We start from the raw sequence: 13,359 nt of genomic DNA, 5'->3' as shown, positions 1-13,359 counted from the left end.
CCCCCTGCTCAAATGTCAAATCTTGGTGAGCTTTCCTATCAACCCATTAAAAATAACACACACAACTTAGTCACTCTGGATTTCTTAACTCATTTAATCTTTCTCCTTTGTACCTCTTACCCCCAAACATATATAAAAAATTTAGTTTTTAAATGTGTTTATTGTCCGTCCCTCCTTATTAAATAGTAAGTTATATGAGAACAAGAATTCATATTTCTTATATACCCCCATTCTCCCTCAAATATTTTTTATGTTTTTAGAACTCCAGCACTGGCTGCTATGGGCTGAATTTTGCCAAGCCAGAATTTGTATGTGAAGTCCTAATCTCCAAGATTTTAGAATGTGACTGTATTTGGAGATACAGTCTTTTAAAAGGTAATTAAGGTAAAATGAGGTCATATGCATTGTCCCTAATCCAAATCATCCTTACAAGAAGAGGCGATTAGGACACAGAGGAAAGACCATGTGAAGACAGAGAAGGCAGCCACCTATATGCCACAGAGAAAGACCTCAGAATGAAATCAGATCTGCTAACACACTGATTTTGGACTTCTACAATCTGTGAGAGAATAAATTGCTGTGTGTAAGCAACCCAATCTGTGATACTTTGTTATGGCAGCCTTATCAATAATACCCAGGTTAAAAATCCAACTCTTCCCTATTCCACTCCTAACATGCAAATAGACGAACATCACCAGAAAGAACCTCCTCAGAATATGCTGCCTGTTCTCATTTTAACTCTATAAACTCACGTCACACTACAAGTAGACTCTCTGTGCTTTGCTGCAATCCTGCAACAGTTCCTACTCAAATCAATCTCCACCTTGCTTGCCTTCCTCAGACGGCCATCTCCACACTTTTTCCTCTTAGCTTATCATTACACTTCTACACTTAGCAGAGAAGATATAAACAATAAGAAGGGTATTTTGCCTACTGCCATGTTGAATTTATAAATTTTCTTGTTCCTATTTACTGCCAACCCTAAATCTGCAAGTCCCAGGGCTAGAACAGATGACTGTCCTTTTAGGAGGGCAACACCCTCTGCTCTCACATAGGGTTTCACTGATTGCACTTGTCTCTTCTGCATCATTTTTTCTTCTTTAATAAGTCAACATTACCAATACGAAGATGATACATGAATAATACTCTTAAACTAATTTGACCCCACATCCCTCTTCAGTGATTCTTCCAGCACCCTGCTTACCTTTGAAGCAAAACTTCTGGAAAGAATTATGTATAGTCACCGTCTATACATCCCATATCCCTAACCTCCTATTCTCTCTTAAACCCAAAAGGTTTTAGCCCCTGCAACTATATGGAAACCTTATTTGATACAGTCAGTGCAATGGTCAAATCCAATGGTCAATCCTCAAGCACCATTTTACATAACTCCTAAGCAGCATTTGACATAGCGTGGTCAAAAACCTTGTGCTCTTTTTTGTAAATCTTCTTCTTTATGTCCAGGTGTAGAATTTAATGATTCATCACTTGCATACAATACCCAGTGCTGATCACAAGTGCCCGCCTTAACATCCATCACCTGTTTAACCCATCCCTTGCCCATGTCCCCTTCAGTAACCATCAGTTTGTTCTCTATAGTTAAAAGTCAGCTTCTTGGTTTGCCTCTTTTATTTCCCCTTATGTTCATTTGTTTTCTTTCTTAAATTCCACATATGAATGAAATCATACAGTATTTGCCTTTCTCTGATTTATTTTGCTTAGCATAATAGTCTGTAGCTCCATCCACATCATTACAAATGGCAAGATTTGTACACATACCACAATTTTTATCCAATCATCGCTCTTTCCATAACTTGGCTAATGTTGATAATGCTGCTACAAACATTGAGGTGAATGTATCCCTTCAAATTAGTATTTTTGTATCCTTTGGGTAAATACCTAGTAGAGTAATTGCTGGATTGTAGGGTAGTACTATTTTTAACTTTTTGAGGAACCACCATACTGCTTTCCAGAGTGGCTGCACCAGTTTGCAATCCCACCAACAGTATAAGAGGGTTCCCCTTTCTCCAAATCCTTGACAACACTTGTTTCCCATGGAACTCTCTCTCTTTTCTTTTTTTTAATTTCTTATTTGATCATGCAGCAAATTCCATTGGCTCTGCTTTCAGACTTGACTCACTTCTTACCGATTCCACTGTTGCCACCAAGCCACCACTCCTAACTCCCTTTTAAAAATACAGCTTTATTGAGATAGAGCGAATAGACAATATAATTCACTAATTTAAAGTGTACAATGCAATGGCTTGTAGTACAGTCACAGAGCTATGCACAATTTTAGAACACTTCTGTTACCCCAAAAGAAAACAGTTCCCCTTTTCTATAATCTCCTAATGTTCTCATGGACTCTAGCCCTAGGTAACCACTAATCTAATTTCTGTCTATGTAGAGTTATCCATTCTGAACAGCTCTGTTTGAATATGGCGATGTTTGGTACAGACACCTAAGTTACTAACCTACCCAAGTCACAGCCCTACCTGGTCTCAGGTTACAGTGTTGCTGTCTTAGTCCATTCAGCCACCTATGGCCACACCACTGTGGCCCACAAAACTAAACTGGGTCATGTTTTCTTATTTTCAGGCCATCTGCAGTCTGACAATGGTATGTCTTTTGTCACAAAGGCCACCCAAAAATGGAATGATAATCATGGTATCGGATGGATTTTCTACACTTCCTACCATTCAAAGTTTTTTGCTGACTGTTGCAATGACGTCCTCAAAAAATGACCGAAAAAAAGATACCTAACCAACCTTCTAATCAACTCCCGGTCCACCCACCTGAGCAAGGCAGTTGGCTTACTAAATTTGGCCTTTCCCCAAAAAGGGGTCTTATATTGACCACCTACTAATGAAAGGGGTAGGAAATTCCATAAAACCATTCTGAAAATACGGGATTCCACCCAGTCCATGGCGCATTTTTTTTTTTTTTTTTTTTTTTTTTTGGCCGTAGTAAGAACCCCAAGCCAGCCTGACTAGTATACCTTTAGGTAACAGCCCAGACAAAAGGGGACTAGAGTATTCAAATTTAATTCTGGGTCATCTTCCTCTTGATCAACATGGTGCCAGAGCATAGGGCAAGAAGCTCTTGGTTGTGTATACTGCTAACTGAATGCCCTTACAGTGGCGCATGTGAGCCAACATGAAGGGAATCTGTAATTTTGTAAAAATATCTTCTTCCTTTTTACATTTACCTCTTCCATATGAAAGGTCTGGATCAGAGTAGGAGATAATTGAAAACAGAGATGCAGCTATATTTATTGAGCTAAGACACACCAAATTTCATGGCTTTCAAGGAAGATTAACAACCTTGACACCTGGGGAGAAAACAGATTGCATTCCAAGAGATGGAGGAAAGGGGTGGGGACAGTTCACGTTCTCCCTGTCACCTCAATCCAGCCTCAGAGCCTGGCAAAAATAATCACATGGCCTGCTCGAGTGAACCAGCTCTTGTGGCTGGCAGTCTGACTGCTATTACATTTGCCACCTAAACCTCGATAATTTCTCAAGAGTAGAACTGATATATAGTCTTTTGTAGGTTTGAATTTTAATATAAGCATGTATTACTTTTGGCATAAAACTATTAACCTAGTTAGAAAAATTTAAGTATTTCTTTAATTTATCCTACAGTTACAATTGAGTGCCTACACAGATGCCGTCAATGTGCTTGGCATGAAAGATAAAAGATATGGAAAGACATAAGCCTTGCCTTCTGGTTTGGGACCCAGTAGGCGAGTCACAGAAGACTATTGGAGTAGAGATAAGAACGGAGATATGTAAAACATTAGGAATGATTCCAATATGTGAAACTCTTTTTAATGTAGTTATTATATGCAATTATTAATGTGAGACAATGCAGCAAAAAAAATGGAATTATTGAGCATAGAGAGATTGAAAGAAGAGTGAAACTCTATATAGAATATTTATAAGGCAGATGCCACTTGTTAAGACAGTCTGTTACACACTGGTCTTTTTAGTCATGGTTGGGTATAGGAATATACATTTTATGAAAATGTTACAAATGTCAAAGCCTAAAATATATCTTAATGAGACTTAACAAGCAATAGATTATCATTAAAACATAATGAAATTAAGTCTTCATAAAGAAAGCTTGTAAAAAGTATATATGACCTTCAAAAAGATAATGAAATTCAATAGTTTTAAAAAGTGTATTCGTCAACCTAAAAATTGTTCATCATTTATTAGTTTCATGTATTTAATGACAGCTCAGTATTCATCTTATAAAATGGCATACCAGTAGTTTAACCTTGTTCATTAATAGTTACCAAGAGGGAAAAACAGGAATCCAAAATGTTCAGCTGGATATAAAACCTAGAGATTTAAGACAACAGTAGAGCATTTAGACAGTTCCCAGCAGACATCTGCCAGTGAGCTGGCCATCTTCTGCCATAAATCACATGATTAAAAAGAAAATAAATGTTTCCACTGAGATATCAAACCATTAGAAAACCTTAACCTCAGCTTCCTAGCTGGCCTTAAGGCTTTTCAATTCTTCATAACCAAAGGTGTAAGGAATGAATTACAAGTGTTCCTTATTTGAAATGGGAAGCATACAGAGGCTATTTCTTCTCTAGGCTTTCTTTCCAAAACAGAGGCATTTATTTGTAGAATATAATGAAAAATAATATTAAATTATCTTTAAATTTATATCAGAGTCACTCTGCTCCAGCTGGCAATTAGTGGGATACAAAAAAAAAAAAGGGGGAAGTCAAAGAAAAGCCCAGAACTCTAGGGCACAAAAGGACCCTAGCAGCAAAGAGGAAAAGAGATTTGATCACAGAAAACTCTAGAAAATTGGTTAGAGCTTTCTGAAATTTTACCTTAGAGCTGCATGAATGTAAATAAGATTTTATTTGCCTGCTTGAATATTTTAATATAGTGAATTTTTAAGCGTAATTGATATGTGAAAGAAATGCCCACTCTTTCCAAAAATAACAGGTAAAATATTCAGTCCTCCACTCCAAGGGAAAAAAAAAAGCCCACTGTAATAAAGCTACCATATACTTAGTTATTACTTTGATTTGCAACTTCAGTTTATGTTTTTTTTTTATTTCCTGCAAGCTTCCTGGCAAAGTTATTAATCATAAATTAAGGGCTTTAAAAGACAGGCAATTAGAGGGAAGACATAAATAAAGAATTAAAAATCAGAATATTTATTAATTAGTCTCCAATTAATTAACAGTAAAGTAAAATTAGTAGATACCCAAAGAATGAAAATTCGTATTCGTATCAGCAAAGCAATCTTGTCTTATCAAGTTGCTGAAGAGTGTAACTTGTTAATCAATATAAAAGAATCTAATATAATGGAGTATATAATCCAATAACAGAAAACACAGAAGTATTATAAATTAAGGAAATTTCCCAAAAACACATGAGAAAGGGAAAGATATAACTTTTTTCAAGATATAAAAGTTGGGCAGAGATTACCATTAATGTACAAGCAAATGAACAAGCAGACCAAAAACAAAGCAACATTTTCCTTGTCTTTGGGGAAAACTACCTATTAATTCAATTAAGGATTGTGCTAACTGGAGAACTGTACATAAAAAGTAAATACTGGTTTTGACAAAATTATATATTTGCAAAGGTGGGATGAAGTGCGTCCTTTTTTACTTTGTGGGTAATGTAAAATGATAGAAACTTCTTGGGAAAATGTGGTTTATTAGAAATAAGTATAACTCTATTACCTATTTTCTTAAAAATAATCATATACTTTGAACCAATAATTTCTGAACTGGAAAACTCTCTTTAAAAGCCCTATAGGAGAGAAAACGCTTTTTACAGGGAGCTAGTATCACATCATTGTTTATTAAAAGGAGTTCAAAATAGATACGTAACTAATTGACAGAATATTATGCTGCTGTTAGAAACTTATGCAATTTTGTAATAACATGAAAAAAGCTTATATGATACTTGTAAAATTCAACAATTTAACATACACACTTGCTTATAGACTATAATCACAACTATTTTTTTTTTTTACCTTTTTCTTACAAAAGTACTGGAAAGAACAGAGGCGAATGTGTGGATTTTTTTTCATTCCTCGTATTATTTTTACTAGTTTTCAAATTATCCAGGAATAGTATATATTAACTGAATGATGGCAAATATATGTTTTGCCTGAAAGCAAGAGAATTACCACGTAATAGTGATAAAATATAAAATTCTTAGTGATGTGATATTTGTGCATACGTATACGTGAGTGTATGAGCACGCACGGAGCTATGATGAAATGTAACACATAGAGAGAACAGACCCAGAGGACTGTCAAAAGAATTTCACAAAAGACAGTAAGTGCGAAGAAAAAGGAGGGCAGAACTCCCCATGAAAATTAAGCCTGATTTAAGCATTCTGTTTCCAGATTTCTCTTTTTTGTTTCCAAAACTGTCTACTGTTACAGAATCTATGTGACTTTGGAAAGATAAAAGTTAGTCCCCGCATAAAATTCTATTAAAACTCTACATTCCTTTCAAGCAACTAGCTAACTTTCCAAACCGGAGTCTCATGCAGGACTCAGCAACTATCTTTTTTTGGTTGCATTTGTGGTTTTTATTCCAAATAAATACCTTCCCAAAAACCATCAGGACCAGTATTTAAAAGCAATGATTGAAATTGGGGAAGACTACTCATTTCTTTTGTTTTTTTTCTTTTCAAATTTTTATTTAAATTCTAGTTAATTAACATACAGTGGAATATTGGTTTCAGGAGTAGAATTCAGTGGTCAATCACTTATGTACAATGCCCAGTGCTCATCATAATAAGTGCCCTCCTTAGTACCCATCAGCCATCTAGCCCATTTCCCACCCACATCCCTCCATCAACCTTCAGTATGTTTTCTATCTTACAGAGCCTTTCATGGTTTGTTTCCCTCTCTCTTTTTCTCCATCCCATACGTTCATCTGTTTTGTTTCTTAAATTCCACATTTGAGTGAAATCAAATGGTATTTCCCTTTCTATGACTTATTTCACCTAGCAAAATACAATCTACAACTACATCTGGAAATGGTAAGATTTCATTCTTTGTGATGGCTAATATTCCAATGTGTACATATACCACACATTCTTTATCAATTCCTCAGTTGAAGGACATTTGGGCTCTTTCCATAGTTTGCCTATTGTTGACAGTGTTTCTGTAAACATTGGGGTGCATGTATCCTTTCAAATCTGTATTTTTGTATTCTTTGGGAAAATACCTAGTAGTAAAATCATTGCACTGTAGGGTAGTGCTATTTTTAACTTTCTGAGGAAACTCCATACTATTGTCCAGAGTGGTTGCACCAGTTTGCATTCCCGACACCAGTGCAAGAGGGTTTCTCTGAAACCCACCAACACCTTCTGTTTCCTGTGTTGTTAATTTTAGCCATTCTGATAGGAATGAGGTGGTATCTCATCGTGGTTTTGATTTTTAGTTCCCTGATGACGAGTGATATTTAGCATCTTTTCATATGTCTGTCAGCCATGTGTATGTCTTCTTTAGAAAAGTGTCTACATATGTCTTCTGCCCTTTTTATAACTGGATTCTTTGTTTTTGGGGTGTTGAGTTTGAGAAATTCTTTATAGATTTTGGATACTAACTCTTTATCAGATATGTCATTTGCAAATGTCTTCTCCCATTCCATAGGCTACCTTTCAGTTTTGTTGATTGTTTGCTTCGCTGTGCAGAAGCTTTTTATCTTGATGAGGTCCCAATAGTTCATTTTTGCTTTTGTTTCCCTTGCCTCTAAAGATGTGCCTAGTAAAAAGTTGCTGCAGCCAAGGTCAGAGAGGTTGCTGCCTGTGTCCTCCTCTGAGGATTTTGATGGTTTCCTGAAGAAGACTACTCACTTGTAATCACTCTCACTGTTGCAACCTATATTTCCTCAAATTCAACTAAGAAGAAACAACATGAATGAATTTTATGTTGCTCATGTAAGGAAACTTTAATATATTAAAGACATACCTACTTGAGCTCCAAAAGGCTCTTCCCTTCTATATGATTTAGATTAAAATGGCATGCTAAATAAAGTGCCTGAGAACTACAGTGATTGCTGCTACAGAAAAATGTGGTCTCCATCAATAGTATCCTGTAATCTGAAAAAAATCATTATTGAGTTAATGACAGAATGATTAGATTCAAAAAGCAAATTACCACGAGCAAAAACTCCCTGTTAAAAGCAAGCACCCATATTATTTGTTTCCACTGAGACAAAAAAAAATGTAAAAGATGTACTGTACAACGAATATAATCTATCCTATGGTCTGTTTTTAAATGTCTAATCTAAAAATGCTATTTTAAATGACCTTAATTCTCATTTTAATGCAATAATTAAATAATACTAAGTCTCTAGGTAACCAAAAACTGTATGTCCATTTATCACTTTGTGCCAGTCATTGTCAATTAAATCAACTTCTGGAAACAATTTTTCTTTCAGAATTATTTACCAGAAATGAGCTATGTGGAATATGGTGGGAGGCTGGAGAACAGTGGGGGGCAGGAGAGAAATGATTACCACCCTACTTAATTTTGCCTCAATTGTTAGATATCTATTCTAGAAATAAGATTTTTGTAGTTTACAATATTGCAGTGAGAAACAATGAGTTATTAATGGACAATTTTTCTTATTACAGTTTATTTGTGAGCCAAAGTTCAAATTCTAAAAGCAAATAGTTCATAAATTTTCTGCAAAGGTTTTATAGTTTTATAGCTCAAATAGCAAAAGTATAATGCTTCAATATCAGTAACATCTGGTTCGCCCAAGGGAAGATTATACTTTATGTGGCTGGATGGTTATAATGTTTTCTTTTGATTTTGATAATCCTAGTAAATACATTCTAACCACTGATTGACATCCAAACAAATCAGTGCCAGTGCGTGTGCTCCATTACGACATGTCTTATCTATTAATTTCTGTGAAATGAAACATTGTTCAAACTGAGAAAGAAAATGCTAGTATGATTCCTCTGCTGCAAAAAAAAAAAAAAAAAAAAATGCAATCAGTATAAAGATGCTCAGATGTCCCACATTCATTCAGAGCTCCACCCCAGCGCAGAACAGTAATCAACATTTTATTTTTCTTTTTGGTACACATTTCTGGCAGATACCTACAAAGGCAGCAATCTGAATCAATGAAGCCTATTACTGATGCATTGGATCTTTTTCTTTATGCCATTTTTAATTCCTGGTTATTCCCACTCTTCTCATTTTATTCAATTACATTTTTCTTTGATCATATTTAAATCTTATTTCTCTTCACCATATTTTTAGATTCATTTTTCACTCATCTCATTTCTTCTCCATAGTCTCCTCCTTTTTTTTTTTTTTTAACTTATAAAAATCACCTAACCAGGAATTTTCACTTCAATTTGAAATCGGCTCTGTGGGATATATCATCAGATGTTTCTTCCATTCTTTCCCCAACTTTCCAGTTCTTGTCTTCCTCTTCTGTGGAGATGACACCATCTCCCCTGGCTATCCCAAAGTTCCCCCATCATCTCCACTTGCCATTTTACAGAAACTCCTTTTCTCTTATTCCAGGCCTGACTGTATATTCTCAGTTCCTTCTTCAAACCAAACCAAAATGGTAATTTTAACACCTAAGAAAGACTGTGTTTATAGTCATGGGCCAATCAAGCTCGAGTACTGAGATGCTGAAATAACAGCACAGGTATCACAACAATAAATATTTGTACCAAAGAGACAGAAATACATAAAGTGTTGGGGTGTTTTGTTTTATTTCTTTTTCTCTAAACTTCATCACAATATAGTATGGTTAGGAGTATTACACAGACTTTGTTTTAAGTCCTCACCTCCACCACCGTTTCATTTGGAGATACTGCAGAGATTAATTTGCCCAGGCTAACCCCAGTTGTTCCCATGTTTACAAAATGGCAATAAGAACAATACCCGCTTGTAAGGGCATGGTAAAGTTACGGACATAGAGTGAGAATCAGAGGAAATGGGACACAGTAACTAATCAGTACATGTCAGCTATCACTATTATTGTGATCGATATTATGAACAAAATAATTTGTTAATACAACTCAAAAAGAGAGAAGCATTTAAGATTTATTCAAATAGAAGCTATTTATTTCTCTCATTTGGCAAAGTGAAGTACCTATATGCTTCCAACCCTTTGCTAGATGTGGGACAACTTACTTCACTGAGCTTATAATACAGCAATTCCAGATAAAATCAAAGACCTGTTCAAGATTAAGATTTCTGGGGCCAACACCACTGTTAAGAGTATTGATGCCTTGACTCACTTCCAGTGGCCTGCCTCACGGCCCACGGGCTTTGCTGTTGCCCCGCAGAACTGCTTCCATTACAGTCCTTCACCAAATGAGGCCAGTGTCCACAACACTGGCTCCTCATCTCACTCAGGCCTATGCCAAAGACGTAAAATTTGGTGTGAATGCCCAAGCTTCAAGGTGTAGACCTTTTACCAGATGTTGTAGCCATTGCTGTGGGGCCAAAGGGAAGAACAGTGATTACTGAACAGAGTTGGGGAAATCCCAGAGTAAAAAAAGATGGTGTGACTGTTGCAAAGTCCATTGATTTAAAAGGTAAATATAAAAATACTGGTGCTAAATTTGTTCAGGATTTTGCCGATAACACAATTGAAGAGGCTGGAGGTGGCACTACTGCTGCTAGTGTCCTGGCACGCTCTATTGCCAAAGAAGTCTTCGAGAAGATTAGCAAAGGTGCTAATCCTATGGAAATCAGGAGAGGTGTTATGTCAGCTGTTAATGCTGTAATTGCTAAACTAAGAAGCAGTCTAAATCCATGAATACCCCTGAAGAAATTGCTCAGATTGCTATGATTTCTGCAAATGGAGACAAAGGAATTGGCAACATCGTTTCTGATGCAATGAAAAGGTTTGGAAGAAAGGGTGTTATTATAGTAACGGATGGAAAAACACTAAAGGATGAATTAGAAATTACTGAAGGCATGAAGTTTGATTGAGGTTATATTTCTCTAAACTTTGTTAGTACATAAAAAGGCCAGAAATGTAAATTCTAAGATGCCTATGTTGTATTGAGCAAAAAGAAAATTTCCAATGTTCAGTCCATTGTACCTGCTCTTGAAATTGCCAACGCTCATCATAAGCCTTTGGTCATAAAATGCTGAAGATGTTAATGAAGAAGCTCTGAGGATACGGGTTTTGAATAAGCTAAAAGTTGGTCTTCAGGTTGTAGCAAGTCAAAGTTTCAGGTTTTGGTGACAATAGAAAGAACCAGCTTAAAGATGTGGCTGTTGCTACTGATGGTGCAGTGTTGGGAGAAGAAGGATTGCCTCTAAATCTTAAAGATGTTCATCCTCACAACTTAGGAAAATTAGGAGAGGTCATCATGACGAAAGATGACAAGGCTCACAATAAAAAATGTATTCAAGAAATCACTGAGCAGTTAGATAGCACAACTAGTGAATATGAAAAGGAAGAACTGAGTGAATATCTGACAAAACTCTCAGATGGAGCAGGTGTGCTGAAGGTTGGTGAGACAAATGATGTTGAAGCGAGTGGAAAGAAGGAATTACAGATGCCCTCAATGCTACACGAGCTGCTGTTGAAGAAGGCACTGTTCTGGGAGAGGGTTGTGCCCTGCTTCAGTGCATTCCAGCCTTGGATTCCATAACTCCAGCTAACGAAGATCAGAAAATTGGTACAGACATTATTAAGAGAATACTCAAAATTCCTGCAATGACCATTTCTGAAAATGCAGGTGTTGAAGGACCATTGATAGTTGTGAAAACTACGCAAAAGTTCCTCAGAAGTTGGTTATAATGCTATGCATGGAGATTTTGTGAATACGGTTGAAAAAGGAATCGCTGATCCAACTACGGTTGTTAAAACTGCTTTACTGAAGGCTGCTGCGGTGGCCTCTCAGTTCACTACAGCGGAAGTTGTGGTCACTGGAATTCCTAAAGAGAAGGACCCTGGAATGGGCAGAATGGGTGGAAGGGGAGGTGGTGTGGGAGGTGGCATGTTCTAATTCCTAGAATAGTGCTTTACCATTATGAATGTACTGTGAGAGGGCACTCAAGGCAGAGGTCCTCAACAATAACTTCAAAAAAGTCAGATGAAGGAAATGACCGGAGAAAAGGTTCGCTGTTATTTAAGAAAATCACTATAACCATCAGTTACTGGTTTCAGTTGACGACAATGTAATGGTTTACCGCAGTCATTGTCCATGCTTCTGGATAATTTATTTTATATTTTTGAATAAAAAGACATTTGTACATTCCCAATAACCGAGTGTCAGAGCTATGTACCAATGCACCGCTTTCAACTTAAATCACTGAGGCATTTTTACTACCATTCTGTTAAAAGCAGGATTTTGGTGCTTGCCATCACCCCATCACCAGATGAAAAGTTAAGAAACAGCCTTTCTGTAGAGAGTAAGAATAATTGTGTACAAAGTAGAGAAATATCCAATTATGTGACAACTTTTCTGTAAAAAAAATATTTAAAGTTTTAAAAGAGTACTGATTTTATTTTTATTTTGTTCTTTATGCATTTCATCGCTTTTTTTATACTTTGAAAAACTAAGTTTACTATAAAAAAAATAGGAGTATGCATAAATTTGCTGGTAGACTGATGATCCAAAGGCTCCTGCGGGACACACAGGTGGAGCTGCCAAGGCAGGTGAGTATAAGAAACGAATTTCAGGAGAGGGAAAGCTGGGGAGTCAGCAAAGCAGCGTTAACTAAAGCCATGGAAGTTGGACAAATGTGTTCAGTGAGAGTGTGAGTGTGAGGGGAAGAAAAAAGAGGGTGCCACAAAGAACCTCATAGAGTACCAATTTAAAAGAAAGGTAAGCCCACAGGTAAGAATGGGCAAGGGCTATCCGGGGAAGAAAGAAAAACAAAAACAAAAACAGGAGCACACAACATTGTAAATTCCAACAGAAAGAATGTTTTAAAAGAGAGGAAGTGATCAATGGTACAAAGTTATGCCAAGAGATCAAAAACATATGTTCTCTAGACACCCCCAAGAACTAATTTTTGTGGCCTTAGAAAGAACAATTTCAGACAAACAGAAAAGGCAAGTGCCCGGTATGTTCTGGCATGAGTGGAGGATGCAGATTTAAGACTGAGAATATACATATTCTGGGAAACGTCTAGCTATGAGTAGAGACAAGAGTTCCCGGGTAGGTGAAAGTGGACTTGGAATAAAGGGAGGATTTGTGCACGGATGCAGGTTTGTTTATAAGGGGAACGATCCTTTGACATGTCTAATGCCAATGGGAAGAAATCAGGAAATCAGGGGAGAGGAAGAAGGCTAAAGATGCAGAAGAAAGAAAATGCTTCGAGTCAGGGCTTTTAGAACATACACAGGTACAAGAT

The 13,359-nt window shown here is 36.6% G+C and overlaps 1 protein-coding gene and 1 pseudogene across 4 annotated transcripts in view; one reads left to right on the top strand and one right to left on the bottom strand.

Moving 5' to 3' along the window:
* GALNT13 (polypeptide N-acetylgalactosaminyltransferase 13) overlaps positions 1 to 13,359 on the bottom strand; it is a 555,198-nt gene that overhangs the window by 489,076 nt on the left and 52,763 nt on the right. The window lies entirely within an intron of this gene.
* Positions 9,465 to 12,361, top strand: LOC121030326 (60 kDa heat shock protein, mitochondrial-like; annotated as a pseudogene).

The sequence above is a fragment of the Herpailurus yagouaroundi genome, unplaced genomic scaffold (genome assembly GCF_014898765.1).
Source record: "Herpailurus yagouaroundi ecotype Mexico unplaced genomic scaffold, PumYag 140, whole genome shotgun sequence".
In the NCBI taxonomy this organism is placed as follows: domain Eukaryota; kingdom Metazoa; phylum Chordata; class Mammalia; order Carnivora; family Felidae; genus Herpailurus; species Herpailurus yagouaroundi.
Note: the sequence above shows the minus strand (reverse complement) of the source record. Positions and strands in the feature narration are given on the sequence as shown.